Raw genomic sequence first — 21,379 nt, forward strand, 5'->3', positions numbered from 1 at the left:
CCAAGATAAACGTATTTGGTGTCAGATGGTGTCAAGCGTGTGTGGGGGAAACCAGGTGAGGAGGACAAAGACAAGTGTGTCTTGTCTATAGACAAGCTGTGAGAATCCAGCTGTGAAACGGTAATTCTCTGGTTTTGTATAGTGAGAGACTTCCTATCTTTTGCAGATCCAAAAGTACCTGAACTTTCCTTCCTAACCCTCCACCCTTCATTGTGGGACTGTGTTGTCTCTCTCTTCCAATAAATATCCCAAAAAGCGGATCCAGTGTCGGTTTCTACAATTCTTTTGGGCCATCTACCTCAGGAAACCCCTAGACGCATCGAGATCAAAAAGGTAACGGTAAGCCCATTAAAATCAGCAGCTCCTTTGGGGGTCAGTGCTACATAGACAAGTGTCATTTCTTCAGTGTTGTCACATGCAAAGATAGAAGAAAACATTTACACAAATGTGACTGAGGGGTGTACTTACTTTTGTGAGATACATTCAATGAAATAAAACAAATAAAAAAAAATCTAATTTCTTCATCAATTTAGGCCAATGTGTTTTCTGCTACATATTTTTGTTTAAAAAAAAAAAAAAAAATCAAATAAGCGTCTATTAATTGGTTTGTGCAAAAGTTTTATATATATGTATGTGTTTTTTTTTTTTGTTTTTTTTGTTTTTTTTCCTAGTAATGGCGGAGATCAGCGACTTATAGCGGGACTGCGATACCGCGGCGTGCAGATCGGACACTAACTGACACATTTGACAGCTCTATTTGTGGGGGGGACGGCATACATTTTATTTTGGTACAGCGTCGCACGACCACGCAATTGTCAGTTAAAGTAACGCAGTGCCGTATCACAAAAAAAATAAAATAATGACCTGGTCATGAAGGGGGGGTAAATCTTCCGGAGAGTAAGTGGTTAAAGTGGTTGTACACCCTTACAAACCACTATGACCTACAGGTAAGCCTAGATTAAGGCTTACCTGTAGGTCCAAGAAATATCTCCTAAACCTATATGGTTTAGGAGATATTTGCCCGAAAACAGGCACCGCTGTCTACGGCGCATGCGCCATAGACAGCGGCGCGCAGGCGCACTGAGCGCGGCATTCTCAATGACGGAGCTGCCGCGCGTGTCGGCTCCCGTGCGCATGCGCGGGAGTGACGTCATCGCGGCTTCGCCAAATGACACCGGCGAAGCTGCGAGACCCCACCAAAAAGATGGATGAGGCGGACTACAGGGGACAGTGGCGACTTCGCGGGCTCCTGTGTCAGGTAAGTGACACACAATGGACTACTATGTGATGTATAGTAGTCCATTATGCTTTGCCTTTGCAGGCTCTAGTTTTGCTGCTAGATTCTCATTGTCACATCTCAATAAAGTTGATACAAGCACACCATGCAGCTACCCCTGACGACCCGTCAGAATTGGTAATGGAAGTGACATTCCATTGCCATCATCTTGCTACACTGCGCACTCCTCCACAGTAAAGATGCACCAAGAAGGGGGCAAGCGGACATCTTGTTACACCCACTGGAGTTTTGCATCTCACAGTTATTTTTAACCTCTTGGCGCCCGCCCTATAGCCGAATGACGGCCGTAGAGCAGGCGCTTTCGTCCGGGAGGCCGTCCCTGGATGTCCTGTTTACTTCCGCAATGCGCGCCGCGCATCGGGGAAGTTCTGTGTTTGCCCCGGAGACAGGCAAACACAGATCGCTGTAAACGGCCGCTCACAGCGGCCGTTTACAGCGCAATCGCCGTGTCCAATGAGAGATGATCTCATATGTAAACATATGAGATCATCTCTCAGCGCCGCTCTCCCTCCTCACACAGACAGAGTGTGAGAAGGGAGAGATGAACGGCTGCAGCGGCCGTAAGTGTAAAAAAAAAAAAGTTAAAAAAAGTGCCATCCTGCCCCAGTGCCATCTGTCATCAGTGCCACATAGTGCCATCTGTCATCAGTGCCACATAGTGCCATCTGTCATCAGTGCCACATATTAGTGCCATCTGTCATCAGTGCCATTTGTCATCAGTGCCACCTGTCAGTGTCACGTACCATCTGTTGTCAGTGTCACCAATGCCACTTATCAGTGCCATCTGTCATCAGTGTCACGCGTCATCGGTGCCATCTGTCATCAGTGCCACGCATTAGTGCCATCTGTCATCAGTGCCACTTGTCATTGTCCTGGTGCTCCAGGGCCTTCAAAAGTGTAATAGGTAGTCAACAGGTTAGATGTGTAATTTATGCTCCTAGAACACATGATGGCGCTCCCTGCATGTTGGGCCTCTCAATGTGGCCAGGCTGTGAAAAAGTCCCACACTTGTGGTATTGTAATACTCAGGAGGAGTAGCAGAATTTTTTTGGGGGTGTCATTTGTGGTATACACATGCCATGTGAGAGAAATAACCTATTACAATGACAATTTTGTGGAGAAAAATTTAAAAAAATGAAAAAATGTTAATTTTGCAAAGAATTGTGGGAAAAAAATGACAACATAAAAAAGCTCCCCATGCCTCTTACTAAATACCTTGGAATGTCTACTTTCCAAAAAGGAGTAATTTGGGGGGTATTTGTACTTTCCTGACTTGTTCGGGTTGCAAGAAGCGAAATAGTCCACCAGTACATTAGATGTGATCAATTTTGTGCGATTCGCACCACAGCTTGTGGACTCTCTAACTTTCACAAAGACCAAATAATATCCACTAATTTGGGTTATTTTTACCAAAGATATGTAGCAGTATAAATTGTGGCCAAAATTTATGAAGAAAAATTAATAATTTGCATAGTTCTGTCACAGAAAAAAAGAAATATGCAGGTTTTTTTTAAAAAATTTTCGGTCTTTTTTTCATTTATAGCGCAAAAAATAAAAAACCCCAGAGGTGATCAAATACCACCAAAAGAAAGCTCTATTTGTGGGAAAAAACGGACAAAAAATTAATTTGGGTACAGTGTTGCATGACTGAGTAATTGTCATTCAAAGTGTGAGAGCACCGAAAGCTGAAAATTGGTCTGGGCAGGAAGGGTGTTTAAAGCGGTTGTATACTCTTTTTTTGTAACTTTTACCTACAGGAAAGCCTATAATAAGGCTTACCTTTAGGTAAAAAAAATATCTCCTAAACCTGTACGGTTTAGGAGATATTCCCCTCGGTATGCGCCGCTGACTGCAGCGGCGCATGCGCACGAGGGGATTCTCGGCCTGAAAATCCGGCAGTGGCCGGCGGCCGGAAAGAAATCTCCCGTGCGCATGCGCGGGAGTGACGCTATCGCGGCTCCAGCCACTCACAGCGCCGGAGCCGCAATACCCGGAAGAAACGCAGAGGGAGCATGTGAGCTCCCTCGGCGTGGATCGTGCCAGATGTCGGGGGCCTCGTTCTAAGGTAAGTAATTCATAATGAGCTAGTATGCGGTGCATACTAGCTCATTATGCCTTTTGCTTTGCAGGTGTTAAAAATGAAATAAAAAAATAGCGGGTTTACTACCGCTTTAAGTGCCCAGTAAGCAAGTGGTTAATAGTAAACTGAGGATATATGGTGAATAACAGTATTTGGAAATCAATCGGACTAGTTACATGTTTAATTATAAAAACAGCGGTGTTCTGTCAGATTAGAAAACCTGTGAAATCAGCAGGTTTGCCGTTGTTTTTAAAATTCAACATGTAAATAGTCCGATAGATTTCCAAACATTGTATTTCACCATATAATAACTGTGAAGTGAAATGCAAAACTCCGGTTGGTGTAACAAGATGTCCGCTTGCCCCTTTCTCGGTGTGTCGTTACTGCGGAGGAGTGCGGGGTGTAGCAAGATGGCGGCGATGGGACGCCTCTTCCCCCTACTAATTCTGACGGGTCGCCATTGTAGTGTCACATTTTGCTGCCTATCACAGGATGCTGCGGAAGTGACGTTGCCGCCAGAAATTGCGTACTGCGCATGCGCGATGCGTTCCAAACACTCGCGCCGTGCGTTTCAACATAGTTTCGGCAATACAGTTCAGCGAAACCATCACATAATGTTACGGAAGTGATGTTACACATAACACAAACACTGGGCCGTTCGTTACAACACTAATACTTCCCTTGTTACCTAGTAGGTTTTGCATTGCTGGGACTTGTAACTTGGGACTCCGTAACATTATGTGATGGTTTCGCTGAACTGTATTGCTGAAACTATGTTGGAACGCACGGCGCGAGTGTTTGGAACGCATCGCGCATGCGCAGTACGCAATTTCTGGCGGCAACGTCACTTCCGCAGCATCCTGTGATAGGCAGCAAAATGTGACACTACACGGGGCTCCGGGCGGAGCGGGCCCGGTGTAATTTGTATGGGGGGGACACCGGGAGTGGAGGAGAGGCGGGGTTTGCTCGGGGGGGGGGGACACGAGTTCTCCCTCCCGTGTGTACACTGTGAGGCCTGGACATTCCTGTGTGAGGGGGGTGGGGAGTACACTTTCTTTTACAACTGGAATAAAGACAACCTGACACCAATCACTTCTAAATGTGGTAACGAGGGCTCTCCTCTCCCTCCGCCATGTGTCCAATCCTCCCACCATGGAGGGATCTGACGGTGTGTGTCAGGCTGTACAACCAGGCCATATAATCTGACATGTTACACACCCTGGGGGATAGGACAAGTTTTAATGTTAGCCCCCTTCTCAGAGCCACCCTGCCCTTTTACCTTCCCTTTCATGCCCATACCCTACCCTATTGCCTTCCCACCTTCTGCCTGTCCCTTGCCCATTCCATGCCCCCCTGCCTTTCACCTTTCCATTCTCTTTACCTTGCCCTCTTCTCTTGTCTTCTGCCTTGGCACCCTTTCCCCGCACCTGCCTCAGTCACTGCTTACTACATGTCTCTTCTTCTTATTATTATTATTATTATTATTGGGAAAGCTTGAGCTACCAATCCTCAGGCCTGATCAGTCACTTGAAGTTGGGGGGGAGGTGGAGACGACATAAGCCCCGTGTAATCCCCCGGAACCTTCTGACATGGGGCAAAGGGTGCAAACAAGGTATAGAGAAGAGAGGTCAGGAGTAATAATGCCTGGTGCACACTGGTGGGGCTTTTCGTTTATCCCAGTGGGCTGAACTAAAAAAAAATCCCTACGCTCAGACCCCTTTCATACTGGGGCACTTTGCAGGCACTGCAGCGCTAGAAATAGTGCCAGCATAGCAACCCGAAAGAGCCCGAGGGCTTTCACACCGGAGCGCTGAGCAGGCGGGACTAAAAAAAAAAATCCTGCTGGCAGCATCTTTGGCGCGGTGTATACACCACTCCTTCACACTGAAATCATTGGGGGTAGTACGGCTATACCACCGGCAAAGCAGCGCTTTGTAGGTGGTTTTAACCCTTTCTTGGCCGCTAGTGGTTTGTAAAAGTGTCCCACTAGCGGTAGAACAGCGCTGTGAAATTGACGGTAAAGCACTGCTAAAAAAAGCGGGGTTTTACCGTCGACACCACCCCTGTGTGAAAGGGGCCTAACAAAAGCAATATTGGTACAGCGATCTCCCACACTGACTGTGTTTTCACAGAGGGACTGATTACCCCCCCCCCCCCCCCCCCAATTGGCCATTGGCTGCAAGCACTGACTGGATGCTTGTTTTTCCAACATGTCTCTTTATTAAGAACCCTTTCACACTGGAAGCATTTTTTCAGGTGCTTTAGTGCGAAAAATAACGCCTGTAAAGCACCTGAAAAAAAGCCTCATCTGCAAGCCCCCACGCTTGCACACTGGCGCGATGCACTGGCAGGACGTCCAAAAAAAAAAGTCCTGCAAGCAGCTTCTTTGAGGCGCTTTAGGAGTGGTGAATACGCTGCTCCTCAAAGAGAAGGTCCACAAAAAAAACAGCCGCTACAAATACTGCAGCTGCTGACTTTTAATAAATGGACGCTTGCCTGTCCTGGAGTCCAGCGATGTCGGCAGCCGAGCAATCGCTCAGCTGTTGCCGGCGCCATTCTTGGTGAGGGAAATCGGGAAGTGAAGTATTGCGGCTTCACTTCCCGGTTCCCTACCGCGCATGCTGGAGTCGCGCAGCGCAATGAGAATGGTCCGCGCTGTCTTTGGGACCTGTGTGTGTTCCAGCGGGCAGCCCGGCGGGTCAGGAAGATGCATGGACTCCCGTGGGAGTCTATGCCCAGAAATGGGTGCTTATACCTGTCTTATGGCCCGTACACACGATCCGAATATCATACGAAAACGGTTGTTCGATTTTCAGATAGTGTGTGCGCTACTTTCAACAGCCGATCACGACCCTTCATCCGATATTCGATCAGACATTCACGGAAATTTTCCTCGTACGATTCCAGATCGTATGATTTTCTTTTAGTCAGTACAGTTGTCATCCGAAAATACAATACAAACACATTACAACACGTGACATCACTTCCGATTATTTTTTATTTATTTTCCTCTATTGTAAAATAATTTTCGTGACTTTATTTGGCTATTCAATTTCTACTTGTTGTTGTTAACCAAAAACGGTCGTGCGATATTCGGATCGTATGTGTATGGGGCATCTGCACCCCCTCCCACCTGAAAGGTGTCAAATGTGACACCGGACATTTCCGAAAAGCAGAGGTTAAAATTGTGTGAACCTCTGGTTCATGCGCTCCTGCCCATTGAAATCAATGGGCAGCGCCTGCAACAGGTGCTTTTAACCCTTTAATCGCCCACCCACAGTAACAGTTAAAAGCGCCTCTAAAACAAGCGGCACTTTACCACCGACGCCCGGGCGCTATCAGTGTATAAGGGCTGTAAAAGCCGATCGTTAGACCAGTTTCTGACACAGCTGTATAAACTGACCGAATGTTACCGGCTGATCTTCAGCCCATCTGTACCCAGCAATAGGAGGAGCTCAGACACATCCCATTTTGATCCCGCTGGGAAGCAGTCTTGGTGCACGCCAAACAGCCAAGGAGGTCCCCACCCTACAGTCGTATGTAAACCTAATTGGCAGTGCCCAGTGACAGCTTCCATTGCCAGCAAGTTTCCAGCTGTTGAAAATATATAGTGATTTTCCTTTTTGGTTTAGGAATTGGTGATCTGTCTTGTTGGAATCTTCTGGTTCATCTAACGTCATTTTTTGTTTTGTTGCAGGATGGCAGACTGGGAATCTGTACCCGTTGGGGCCGAGTCCCCTGAAATTAAACTGTTCGGGAAATGGAGTACCGATGATGTCCAGATCAATGACATCTCACTGCAGGTATTGGGTGAGGGCTGGGAATGAATTTTCTGACAATGTGATCCATACCGGCCAAATTATTATTTTTTTTTTTTTTGATGAATGAATTCTGGCTGCCATTTTGGTTTTATGGGCCTTACCTTCACCTGGTCCCTTGGTCTGTCTTTATGAATGGAGTTTTGTGGGCCAACTCATCCCCTGGGTTATATCAGAAAGGAATTCAAGGGTGGTTGTCTGACTGTTGTGCTCTCACCCATGAGGCTAATTAAGGCAGTACTCATTGGGGGGAGCTGCACTAAAGGCCAGAGTGTTCATACAGGATGCTTTGTCTGCAGTGTAACTCAGTAGCACTGATTCTTATTAAATAATGGGTTCGGTGTCACTGAGCTCCCTGCCTAATGCTGCAGCTATCACACAGGCAGATGCAGTGTCTGGGCGCGTTCAGTGATGCAGAATATGGTAAAACTGCAGGTTGCAGTGTCACTGAGCACAATGTGTCTGGCCACTGATCTTCTTTATTGGTGCAGCGGACACTCGGAGCTCTGCTGGACGAGCCTGTAGGGTCAGAGCATCACTGCCTGTGTGAGCGGGTGCCCACAGGTGGTGCTGCCGTCTGAGGCAACCATCTTTACTGCATCCACCCCTGGTTGGCCTTGTACCTGAGGTTAGGTGCTATATCACTTCTAATACTGAAATAACCAGTCTTGTGACTGCAATAGGCAGTGAAAGGCCCTCTTTATCCACTTAGGGACCAGTCCTCTTTTTCAGATTATGTGTTTACATATTTAATACAGGTTTTTGTTTTTTTTGCTAGAAAATTACTTGGAAGCCCCAAACTTTATATACTTTTTTTTTTTCTAACACCCTAGGGCAGTGATGGCGAACCTTGGCACCCCAGATGTTTTGGAACTACATTTCCCATGATTCTCAACACTGCAGAGTGCATGAGCATCATGGGAAATGTAGTTCCAAAACATCTGGGATGCCTAGGTTCGTCATCACTGCCCTAGAGAATAAAATGGTGGTCATTGCAATACTTTTTTACACCGTGTTTGCGCAGCGGTCTTACAAGCACACTTTTTTTTTTTTTTTTTTTTGGGGGGGGGGGGGGGGGAAATCACTTTTTTGAATAACAAAAATAAAACCGTAACATCAGCCCAATTTTTTTATATTGTGAAAGATGTTAAGCTGAGTAAATTGATACCCAGCATGTCACACTTCAAAATTGTGCCTGCTCGTGAAATGACATCAAACCTTTACCCTCAAATCTCCATAAGCGAAATTAAAAAAAAAATTCTACAGGTTGCATGTTTTGTGTTAGAGGAGGTCTAGGGGCTAGAATTATTGTTCTCACTCTACCGATCGCGGTAATACCTCACGTGTGGTTTGACTACCGTTTTCATATGCGGGCGCTACTCACATATGCGTTCGCTTCTGCTCGTGAGCTCGTCGGGACGGGGTGTTTTAAAAAATATATATATATATATATATTTTTCTTTTTATTTACACTGTTTTTAAAAAAATAAAATAAAAAATGGATGACTTTTATTCCTATTACAAGGAATGTAAACATCCCTTGTAATAGAAAAAAGCATGACAGGTCCTCTTAAATATGAGATCTGGGGTCAAAAGGTCCCCAGATCTCATAGTTGAAAGTAATTTGAAAAAATGTACCTTTTTAAGAAGTATGGGCAGAAGTGATGTTTTGACGTCGCTTTCGTCCTGCTATGGACATGGGTGGGGGTCATCTTCCCCTCACCTGTCTCCATACCCAGGACATGACAGGTCCCGATTGCCTCTGCCGCTTCCGACGACTCCAGTAAGCAGCGGGAGGGGGGATGGCACCGAACCCACGGCAGAGACCACCATTATTGCACACACGACCAGCACCTGAAGGGATAGATATCTCGGTTGTGGCAGCAGTTGCTGCCGTTACAGAGATATCCCTCTTCAAAAAATGAACGTACATCGTCGTGTACCGGTCGTAAAGTGGTTATGGAGGGGTCTGTGCCCTTAAAGAGTTTGTGAACTTCCCTCTAAGTAAGCCTTATTCTAGGCTCACCTACAGGTACTGTAAATATCTCCTTAAACGTGCGTCATTTAGCCGATATTTACTGTATACTCATCGGCGCATGCACTCTGAAGGAACAGCCACCCCTTGCTGGTCCTTCAGGAGCGTGTGTCGTGACTGCATGCGCAGGAGTGACGTCACGTGGCTTTGAGTCGGAGCCGAAGTCCGCTGCCCCGGAAAGAAGACGGGCAAAGATGGATGCGGCCATTTGCGGGTAAGTGCCACATAATGTGCTAGGATGCGATGCATACTAGCACATTGTGCCTTTACTTTGGAGGGGGGGGGGGGAAACTCCAGTAGAACAGGAGACACTGGCTGGAGAGGGGCGGTGGATCCCTCAGGGGGTGGGGGCGCTATGTAGCCACTATGATGGGCTTTACATTAAAGTGTTACTAAACCCACAGCAGTAACATCAGTCTGTATATATGCAGTGGTTCTCTTCCCTGTTCTCAAGTACCCCCCAACAGGCCATGTTTGCAAGTTTTTATCTTGCACAAGGGCTTTAAATCGGTCAATGGCCTTGAGGACAGGGTTGAGAACCACTGTAGTAAAGCATGCTTGTTATACTCGCTGGAAGCTAAGGGGTTAATCCTCTGCATCGTGTAAAAAGGCTGTTTGATCCTGTCTTCTCTGATCCTCTTCCCCAATCCATCTCCTGAGGGAACAGCCTTTGGAGTCACTGTGCATATGCTCAGTTTGGTGTATACTACTAGGGAGATTTTTTTTTTTTTTTTTGATGGTGCATGTGAGGGCCAATCAGCACTTTCCATACAGTCAGAGGTTCTGCAGCCTCAGTCATAGGACAGTCAGAGTAGAATGAAAACTCCTTCTACAGACTTTAACCAGACACTGATAGAAGTCACAAGACTGCTATATACTGCTGATGAGAAAAGGTTTTTAGCAGTTTTATATTTATTAAAATAATTGCATTTCTATGTCCTGTGGGAGAGCAGATATAGTGTATGCAGGGTCCTGGGTTTAGTAACGCACTAAAGCCGGTTACCTCCTGAAACAAAATATACTGGGATGATGTGTAGCTGCAGGCATCTCGCTAGACCCACCTGAAGTCAAATGACTTGTGTATGCGGTCACTAGAATTTATGACATGTTTTAATATCGGTGTTGCTGCTTTGTATTGTGTATGACAGGCATACTTTAATGTGATCTGTCTGTGTTGCCTTGAACTTACCATGACCATTTGGTTTCCAGGATTACATTGCTGTTAAGGAGAAGTATGCCAAGTACCTTCCACACAGCGGAGGACGTTATGCCGCCAAGCGCTTCCGTAAGGCCCAGTGCCCCATTGTGGAGCGTCTGACAAACTCCCTCATGATGCACGGCAGGAACAACGGCAAGAAGCTGATGAGTCAGGATTACAAAGCACGCCTTTGAGATCATCCACCTGCTGACCGGTGAGGTAAGTGACTTCTCCTCCAGAAAACCCCTTATGGGGTGCACTATGACAGTGCCAGTAATGTTTTAGTGCTTTATGATTAAAAGGAAGTAAATGTTCCAGTGCATGACAACACCAGAGCTGATGGGTCAACAAGCATTTAAAGTGTTTGTAAAGGTTCAGGGTTTTTTTTTTTTTTTTTTTTTTACTTTAATATATATATATATAAACGTAATACCTGCTTTGTGCAAGGGTTTTGCACAGAGCTGCCTTGATCTTCATTTTCTGGAGTCCCGTGGTGGCACTCCTGGCTCTTCCTCTTCCAGTGTCCCCACAGAGAGCCGCTATCCATGCCGTGTCCCGCTGCTGCGTCCATTGACACATGGCTGGACTCACCCTGGTTCCTGTGCCACTGGATTTGATTGATAGCAGTGGGAGCCAATGCTGCTGTTATCTATCCAGTGAAGACCCGAGACAGCTCCTGGAGCTACTGTGCTTGTTCTCGTTGCTGGAATGATGGGGGGTGGGGTGGGGGGGGACGTAAACAAGGTGTTTGCTTTCGATGACATTTTTCGGGGGGAGGTGGATGCGCGCTATAGCCGAATGATGGCTACAGCGTGGCTGTCCAGTTCTGGGATGGCGTCTATTGACCTCCCAGATCCCGCGTACCTGCCACTATCAGTGTGAGGAGGGAACCGATAACCGGCCAGTGTTAAAGGGTACATTTACACTGATCATCCGTGCAGCTTCATCGGTGCCACCCCTTTCTCCGCCCTATTGACCACATATGTGGCACTTGCACAAATCATGTCTCGGGATCAGTTCACATCGGTATGCTGTGAAAACTGCATGCAATGTCTGGGCGTTACAAATTCTGCCATACAGGTCCGAATGCAATACAAATTGGACAGGACCCTTTTTGGTCTGCACCAGAATTGAATCACATGGGTATTAAAGCGGAGTTCCACCTAAAGTGGAACTTCCGCTCATCGGAAACCACACCCCCCCCCCCCCCAGTGTCAGTTGGCACCTTTCAGGGGGGAGGGGGTGCAGATACCTGTCTAAGACAGCTATTTGCACTCGCGTCCAGGCATAGACTCTCACGGGAGTCTATGCCATTTCCTGTCTCGCTGCGCTGTCTGCTGGGACACGCACACGGATCCCAGAGACAGCGCGGACCATTTCTATTGAGCTGCAGGACTCGTGCATGCGCAGTAGGGAACCGAGAAGTGAAGCCGCGATACTTCACTTCCCGATTCCCTCACCGAGAATGGCGGCAGCAGCCGAGAGCCGATCGATCGGCCTTGGCTGCTGACATCGCTGAATCCTGGGACAGGTGAGTGTCCATTTATTAAGTCAGCAGCTGTAATATTTATAGCTGCTGGCTTTTAATATTATTTTTTTCAGTGGAATCCCTCTTTAACACCTGTGCGATCCGATTCGTGTCTGAATTGGCAGTTCGCACTGCAATGTGCAAACTGATCTGGGGGTGTCGTTAACTTTCGCATAAGACCCTTTTACACGGGTTCTGCTGGCGGCATCTTGACTCAAGTGGAAGTTCTCCCCTCTTTCTCCCTGCTATCTTCTGGGACACGTCACGGGTCCCTAAAGATTGCTCTGCCATTCAGGACATGCGACATGTGCAGTGCACAATCGTAGATCGTGGGACAGTTGAGTGGCTGTTAAAAGACAGCAGCTACACTTTTCGTAAACAAACGGCTGCAACTTCACTTTAAAACCTGCCTGAACTTCATAATCAGCCCCCTCTCCTCCTCCTGATCTGTATTATGCCCCAGCTTTTGGCTTTCAACATTGTCAATAATTTTTTCCCAAGCATGTGAAAGAACACATACCTGGCATCCCGTTGGACATGCATGGTCAAGCAAATGGTAAGAAGAGTTCTCTTCTAAAGTCACTTGCAGTGGCCAGTTGAGGAGAGCATGCATGTCTAAAGACATCCCAGGAATGTGTTCTTGTAAATGATTCAAGAGCATTTACGAGAACAGGGGGTACACAGTTTCTGAGGGTGTGGATAAGCAATTTGGTAGCTCGCAAAAATTTTATTTAGGGAGAAGATGTGGAGGTGTTTTGTAGGAGATCCTGTATACTTTTTTTCCTCTGATACATTTATTTATTTATTTATTTTTTTATAGAACCCCCTGCAAGTGTTGGTGAACGCTATCATTAACAGTGGCCCTCGTGAAGACTCCACCCGTATTGATAGAGCCGGAACAGTAAGAAGACAGGCCGTGGATGTTTCTCCACTGGGGAGAGTCAATCAGGTGACTGCAGATGAAGTGTTTCTTAATTGGTTCTTCCAGCACAATACTTTAAAGTCCTTTTTATAATGTGTTGCCAAACTGATGTCGTTTTTAAAGTTTGTTACCCCCAACACTTCATATTCCTTATGTGTCTGCTGTACCATGTTCTTGTGTAAGAGGGTCTCCTGTTCTTTTGGATTTCTTTCTTCCTTTGTGTAAAATCCCTGGCGTTCCTGTCATGTGTAGCTGTGTTGGGAACTCTGTATACTCTCAAATGACCAGACTTGTTCTGACATGCCATTGTTGCACAGTCAATCGCTAAGCTCAGTATGCTGCTGCTTTTCCTCCTCCTCCCCAGGTCTTATGTAGCTGAGAACAGAGGGAATGTGATCACTTATTAAAAAGAGGGGCAAATGGGTGGTTTTCCAAGCAATTGTTTACAATCACTTTAACCAGTTCCATACCAGCCTATTATAAAATGACACTGGCGGAAACACTGTCCCTCTGAGTGGATGTCATGGGGGCACGTGGAGATCAGTGATGAGGTGTGTCCCTTGGGACGCGGCTCTTTACCCCGATCAGAGATGGGCTAATAAAAATGCACAGCCAGTCACAAATAATGACCAAAATGGCTTTAGTGTCGTTTCCACTTTCTCCTCAATGTGTGAATAGGAGACCTGACTAAAAATGTATCGTACAGTGCCTTACTTCCCCCCCCCAATAAAGGACCTGTCACTAGCCCATCAGAGTACCTGAGTACAGGAAGTCCCCAGGTTTAAGTTTTTATTTTGTATGCAAGTTGGAACAGGTACACTATTTTTTTTTTTTTTTTTTAGTTTTTTTTCTCCTCTCTGCTCTGTATAGGGAAGGGTTAACACCCCCTGTAATGTTTGCTGTCTGTGCCTCTGTTCAGAAGATTTCACCTCACTTTCTGCCCCTGTGACAATTGGATTTAAAAAAAGATTTGGATTGGTGATAAAGCATCAGTGGAGACACATTTTTGCCGGATAACTCTTACAGGAGTGAATTTCCCTTCCTAGGGGTAGATTTCTTCTCACTTCCTGTTGTCTCCTTCCGTTTTTAAGTAGGCGTTATTTGTAAGCCGCATGTTTCAAGGGGTTGTAAAGGTAAATGTTTTTTTTCCCCTTAATGCATTCTATGCATTAAGGTGAAAAAACATCTGACAGTGCCGGCAGCCCCCCAAACCCCCCCCCCCTTTTACTTGCCTCACCCCTCGAAAGTCCTGCGCTCGCTCCCGACTTCCTCTTCACCACTCAGCCTGGCCGCTGATTGGCTGGAGTGGATGGATTGAAGGCAGCGCAGCCATTGGCTCGCGCTGCTGTCAATCACATCCAATGACGCGGGGGGCGGGGATATGTGATACAGCGTGCGGCTATAGCCACCGGCTGTATCACGGGAGCGCGCCCGCAGGTGCTTCTCACCAATGCGAGGGAGCTCGCATGAGCGTGAGAAGCGCCTGCGGGAGGAAGCAGACAGCCGCAGAGGGACCCCAGAAGACTAGGTTCGGGGCCACTCTGTGCAAAACGAGCTGCACAGTGGAGGTAAGTATAACATGTTTTAAGAAGAAAAAAATAAAAACCTTTAGGCCGCGTACACACGGGCGGACTGTTCGCCCAACTTTGTCCGCTGAACAGTGTTTCAGCGGACAGTCCGCTCGTGTGTGGGCTTCAGCGGACAGTTTCAGCGGACAGTTTCAGCGGACAGTCTGACGAACAAAGTCTTACGGAATTTCCGTAAAACTGTCCGCTGAAACTTGGTTTGAGCGGACAGTCCGCCCATGTGTGGGCCAGTCCGCTGTACTTTCGAAATGAGCGAACTGTTCCCGCCCGGAGAAAAGTCCGCTCATTTCGAGCGTGTCTCCAGGTAGGCGGGGCCCGCGAAGGAGACTTCACGGGCCCCGCCGCCTGGTATGGACTTAAAGGGGAACCCCAACGCTGAAAAAAATCGGCGTGGGGGTCCCCCCCCCAAGTCCACAACAGACCCTTGTCCGAGCACGCTACCCGGCCGGCCAGGAAAGGGGGGCGAGTGAGCGCGCCCCCCGTCCTGAGCCGTACCAGGCCGCGTGCCCTCAACATGGGGGGTGCCTTGGAGAAGGGGGGGCCGCGCAGCCCCCCCACCCCAAAGCACCTTGTCCCCATGTTGATGAGGACAAGGGCCTCTTCCCGACAACCCTGGCCGTTGGTTGTCGGGGTCTGCGGGCGGGGGGCTTATCGGAATCCGGGAGCCCCCTTTAATAAGGGGGCCCCCGGATACCGGCTCCCCACCCTATGTGAATGAGTATGGGGTACAATGCAGCGCGCCTCTGGCATTCCGGCCGGAGAGAGCATCGTGTCAACATCTCCTGGAGAAGAAGAAGAAGAACCGAAGGCGGCGACAGAAGACCGGGCCACCGCCTCTAAAAGAGCTATAAGAAGGCGCGGTGGCCCGGCAGAAGAACCGAAGAGGCCGGCGGCGGGGAGGAAGAAAGCCGGACTCCTCCGCTAGCAAAAGAGCTACAAGAAGATAGCGGAGGAGTCCGGCGAGAAGACCCCCGAAGACGGAAGACCCCCGGAGCTGTGCAATAAAATATTTTATCTCGTGTGTTGTGTTTTTTTTTGGGTACTTTTATTTTACAGGTGAATGGGTAGGGGTACATTGTACCCCATACTCATTCACATAGGGTGGGGGGCCGGTATCCGGGGGCCCCCTTCTTAAAGGGGTCTCCCGGATTCCGATAAGCCCCCCGCCCGCAGACCCCGACAACCAACGGCCAGGGTTGTCGGGAAGAGGCCCTTGTCCTCATCAACATGGGGACAAGGTGCTTTGGGGTGGGGGGGCTGCGCGGCCCCCCCTTCCCCAAGGCACCCCCCATGTTGAGGGCACGCGGCCTGGTATGGCTCAGGACGGGGGGCGCTCTCGCTCGCCCCCCTTTCCTGGCCGGCCGGGTAGTGTGCTCGGACAAGGGTCTGTTGTGGACTTGGGGGGGACCCCCACACCAATTTTTTTTTTTTGGCGTTGGGTTCCCCTTTAAGTCCATTGACACGCGCTCGAAATGAGCTGACTGTCCTCCGCGTGTGTGGGCGAGTCCGTTCATTTCAAAAGTTGCGCGGACTTAGTATGACGAACTTAGTTTGCCGTATTAGTCCGCTCAAAAAGTGCCGTGTGTGGGCAAGTTCGTTCATTCAAAAGTTTGAGCGGACTGTTTGACGAACTTAGTTTGGGCAGACAGTCCGCCCGTGTGTACGCCGCCTTACAATCCTTTTAACCCAGGGACCGCCTGTACTGATCTGCAGCCCATGCCTCCTAGAATGTGCGTTGGGGTAATTTTGTGGGTAATTTAATCGTCTTGGTAAACCAGGAACTTCAAAAGTGTAATAGGTCATCAGAAAATTGTAATTTATGTTCCTAGATGGTGAGATGGTGCTCCCTGCATGTTGGGCCTCTAAGTGGCCAGGCTGTGTAAACGTCTCACATGTGGTAGCTCCATACTCAGAGTACCAGAATGTGTTTTGGGCTGTAATTGGAAGTATACCTATCAGAGCTGCACGATTCTGGTCATAATGAGAATCACGATTTTTTATTTATTTTTTGATAGAAAAATGTAACCTTTTTCACATACAAAAAGGCTAACTTTACGTGGTGTGTTTTTTTTTTTATTGCATTTGAAAGATTTGCTGCTGAGTGTGACATATTGCAACAACTGCTATTTTATTTTCTAGGGTGTCTACTAAAAAAGTGTGTGTAAAATAGAGATCTATATTCTCAAATTTTTTTGGGGGGTTCCAAGTGACCCCAGGGTTTAGTTTTTAAGTGTACCTGTCATATGGTACCAAAGTGGAGTTCTGCTAGCAAAATCTGGTACAGTGGAATGTCCTAGTGAAGTGATGGTTCCATTAAGATTTGCTACATGCCCAGAACTTTAAATGGCATTTGGGCAACAAGTGCTTTTCAAAGCAACCACAGGTCCTCTGTATATTTTATATGGTCTCATTTTGGACAAATTGGTGGCTTTTTTTTCTAGTGTGACAAATGTGTCTGGACACAGCACTGTGCATAATGGTCACTTGCACATTGGACCGTTGGCTGCGGCCGGTTTGTATATAGCCAGAAATACTGACCCGGGATGCAGACTGCCTCCAAGGTTGATTGGGGCCCTTCATCGCATGTAACTATACGGGTGAGCAGTGACATGCGTAGGGTGGCTACACATGCCACTTTTAGCGTTTGAATGAAAAAAATAAATATCTGGTCAACAACGATGGTTGCCAATACCCAAAGCATTTTGCCTTTTGCTACAGTTATCCTTGAAGTGCTCCTGCAGGGACATCTATGCTAGAATGTGTGAATCTTCACAATTTATGTCTATCAGATTCTGTCTCTAAATCTTGCTCTTGTTATCTCAGGCTATCTGGCTCTTGTGCACCGGAGCTCGTGAAGCTGCCTTCAGAAACATTAAGACCATTGCTGAATGTGTCGCCGATGAGCTCATCAATGCAGCAAAGGTAAATGATGGGTGCATTGAGAATAATTTTAGATGTAAACAAAGTGTCTAAAGTTGGGAGTATAAATCACTAAATATTAGCAATGGATCGATATTAGTGCCGATACTGAGTATTTTCACACGAATGATCTGTGATTTTAACAGTTTACATTTGTGGGAGCGACTTGTGTGTGTATTTTCTGCAGGAGCGCTGTAAACCTTTTCATTTTACTGTCCCTTAAAAAAATAAAATCTGATCACTTTTGCTGTCACAAGGCATGTAAACATCCCTTATAATCAGCAGTGACAGGTACTCTTTAGGGGGGGGGGGGGTGTCTAAAAGACCCCAAATGCCCCCCCCCCCCCCCATAGAGCTTTCTTTTGGTGGTATTTGATCACCACTTTTTTTTTTTGTGCTATAAACAAAAAATGGCAACTATTTAGAAAAATTACTTTTTGCTATAATATCCCCAAAAAATATGTAAAAATATTTTTTTTATTGGTGCATTAACCTCTTCCCGACCGCCTGGTGCAGATACTGCGGCAGAAGGGCATGTACAGGCAGATTAACGTACCTGTATGTTGCACGCCGCCGGGAGCGCTGACCATCTCACAGTGATGAAGAACGGGGAGATGCTAATGTAAACAAGCATCCTCCCCCTTCTGCCTAGTGACACTATTCACAGCTCCCTGTGATCAAGAGCGCTGATCAGTGTAGACACACACACCCTACAGTTAGAATCACTCCCTAGGACACACATAACCCCTACAGTGCCACCTAGTGGTTAACCCCTTTACTGCCAGTCACATTTACACAGTAATCAATGCATTTTTAATTGCACTGATTGCTGTATATCAAACTCTTATTGCGATTATTACCAAAAATATGTAGAATATTTATCGGTCCAAACTGAGGGAAAAAAAATAATGCAGGTTTTCTCTAAGTCTAATCTTTGGCTTTTTCCTTTCAGGGCTCCTCTAACTCCTACGCAATCAAGAAGAAAGATGAATTGGAGAGAGTTGCCAAGTCCAACCGTTAAAGTTGTCAAAAGCCTCCTGTTGCTTATCTTGCAATAAAATCAAAAAATTGTCACCCATTTCTGGTCTTTGCTTGTATTTGTAGCCAATTGTGGTGTGATATACTTTATTTTGGTGTTTAGATGTTTTATGTTGCACGTCTTGGGGCCCCTTTCACACGATCAGTCCTGTCTGTTTTTCAGGCAGATCCGATCAGGCCACCCATTTCTGTCTATGGTGAGTTGTATGTAAGCGGATGTGTCTGATGACACCTGCTTGGCATCGGATTCAGTAAGATCCGCTGAAAACATGTATGGCGATACATTCACCCTATGTCCAGCGGATCGGACAGGTGGTCCATTTTTCGTCCAATCTCCCCATAGAGGAGAGGTCTGTCTCTGCACAGTGAGCGGAGAAGGACCTGTCAAAATTGATCCTCCCTGTGTAAAAGGGGCCTTTAGCCCCATACACACGGACTGACTTTCAGGCGTCATTGGTTATTCGGTCCGTGTGTATAGCACTGTGTCTAACAGAAGCTGCCTGTTTACCCGCCTTCTGTCGGATGAGCATGCTGGAAAACCAGCAACTGTTTTGAGTATTCCCCTGTCTGTACACATCTCAGTACAATGATTCACCCCCCACTAACGTTGGATAGTTAGTACAACAGCTCCAACCGTGTGTGTGTGTGTGTGTGTGTGTTTTTTACATTGCAGCCAGTACACAGTAGTCCAGTCACTCAAGTCAGTGACTGCTGGTATAACTTGGCTTCAGGATGCACCAAATGAACTGAAATGTTGTGAGTCAACACTGTTGACTGTCTCTTCAGGGTGCACCCACCTAGTTGTATTTTGTCTCTGGTGAACTACAAGTCCAGGGACACCTTTTTGTGAAGATATATCCAGAGTCAGTATCAGGAGTGAGCTCTCCCAAAGGTGACAAGGACAGTCTCTAGAATCCTTAAGGCTTGTACCCACTGCCCCCTTGGTACTTTAATGTTCTCTTCTAGTACCAGCCTCTGTACTGAATGACTCCAAGTCTGAACTTCCTGCACTGCTTTTAAGGACTCTAGATACAGTGGTGTGAAAAAGTGTTTGCCCCCTTCCTCATTTCCTGTCCCTTTGCATGTTTGTCACACTTAAGTGTTTCGGAACATCAAACCAATTTAAACAATAGTCAAGGACAACACAAGTAAACACAAAATGCAATTTGTAAATGAAGGTGTTTATTATTAAAGGTAAAAAAAAATCCAAACCATCATGGCCCTGTGTGAAAAAGTGATTGCCCCCCTTGTTAAAACATACTATAACTGTGGTTGTCCACACCTGAGTTCAATTTCTCTAGCCACACCCAGGCCTGATTATTGCCACACCTGTTCACAATCAAGGCATCACTTAAATAGGAGCTGCTTGACACAGTAAGGTCCACCAGAAGATCCTTAAAAGCTACACATCATGCTGAGACCCAAAGAAATTCAGGAACAATTGAGAAAGAAAGTAATTGAGATCTATCAGTCTGGAAAGGGTTATAAAGCCATTTCCAAAGCTTTGGGAATCCAGCGAACCACAGTGAGAGCCATTATCCACAAATGGCGAAGACATGGAACAATGGTGAACCTTCCCAGGAGTGGCCGGCCGCCCAAAATTACCCCAAGAGCGCAGCGACGACTCATCCAAGAGGTCACAAAAGACCCCACAACAACGTCCAAGGAACTGCAGGCCTCACTTGCCTCAGTTAAGGTCAGCGTTCATGCCTCCACCATCAGGAAAAGACTGGGCAAAAATGGCCTGCATGGCAGAGTTCCAAGGAGAAAACCACTGCTGAGCAAAAAGAACATCAAAGCTCGTCTCAATTTCTCCACAACACATCTTGATGATCCCCAAGACTTTTGGGACAACATTCTGTGGACCGATGAGACAAAAGTGGAACTCTTTGGAAGGTGTGTGTCCAAGTATATCTGGCGTAGAAGGAACACTGAATTTCATAAAAAGAACATTATACCAACAGTAAAATATGGTGGTGGTAGTGTGATGGTCTGGGGCTGTTTTGCTGCTTCAGGACCTGGAAGACTTGCTGTGATAAAAGGAACTATGAATTCTGCTGTCTACCAAGAGATCCTGAAGGAGAATGTCCGACCATCTGTTCGTGTACTCAAGCTGAAACGAACTTGGGTTCTGCAGCAGGACAATGATCCTAAACACACCAGCAAGTCCACCACCGAATGGCTGAAGAAAAACAAAATGAAGACTTTGGAGTGGCCTAGCCAAAGTCCTGACCTGAATCCTATTGAGATGTTGTGGTATGACCTTAAAAAGGCCGTTCATGCTCGAAAACCCTCTAATGTAACTGAATTAGGACAATTCTGCAAAGATGAGTGGGCCAAAATTCCTCCAGGACGCTGTAAAAGCCTCATTGCACGTTATCGCAAATGCTTGGTTGCAGTTGTTGCTGCTAAGGGTGGCCCAACCAGTTATTAGGTTTAGGGGGCAATCACTTTTTCACACAGGGCCATGATGGTTTGGATTTTTTTTCACCTTTAATAATAAAGACCTTCATTTACAAATTGCATTTTGTGTTTACTTGTGTTGTCCTTGACTATTGTTTAAATTGGTTTGATGTTCCGAAACACTTAGGCCGCATACACACGCGCGGACTGTTTGCCCAACCTTGTTCGTCAAACAGTTTGGGCAAACAGTCCGCTCAAAATTTGCATGAGCGGACTTGCCCACACACGAGCGGACTGTTTGACGAACAAGGTTGGGCAAACAGTTCGCTCAACTTTTGAAATGAACGGACTCGCCCACGTAAGGAGGAGGCAAATCCGCCCATTTCGAGCGCGTGTACAGGTAGGCGGGGCCCGCGAAGGAGACTTCGCGGGCTCCGCCGCCTGGAATGGGCTTAAAGGGAACCCCAACGCCGAAAAAAATCGGCGTGGGGGTTCCCCCCCAAGTCCACACCAGACCCTTGTCCGAGCACGCTACCCGGCCGGCCAGGAAAGGGG

At 47.0% G+C, this 21,379-nt stretch overlaps 1 pseudogene across 1 annotated transcript; it reads left to right on the forward strand.

Moving 5' to 3' along the window:
• Window positions 1-7,031: 7,031 nt before the first annotated feature.
• LOC143986016 (small ribosomal subunit protein uS7-like) lies at window positions 7,032-18,461 on the forward strand (annotated as a pseudogene). The gene is made up of 5 exons (XR_013276244.1): window positions 7,032-7,180; window positions 10,440-10,647; window positions 12,777-12,905; window positions 17,288-17,386; window positions 18,336-18,461. The product of XR_013276244.1 is annotated as a small ribosomal subunit protein uS7-like (transcript).
• The last annotated feature ends 2,918 nt before the right edge of the window (window positions 18,462-21,379 follow it).

The sequence above is a fragment of the Lithobates pipiens genome, unplaced genomic scaffold (assembly GCF_037356315.1).
Source record: "Lithobates pipiens isolate NorthernLeopardFrog02 unplaced genomic scaffold, aLitPip1_a1.2 Scaffold_1, whole genome shotgun sequence".
In the NCBI taxonomy this organism is placed as follows: Eukaryota; Metazoa; Chordata; class Amphibia; order Anura; family Ranidae; genus Lithobates; species Lithobates pipiens.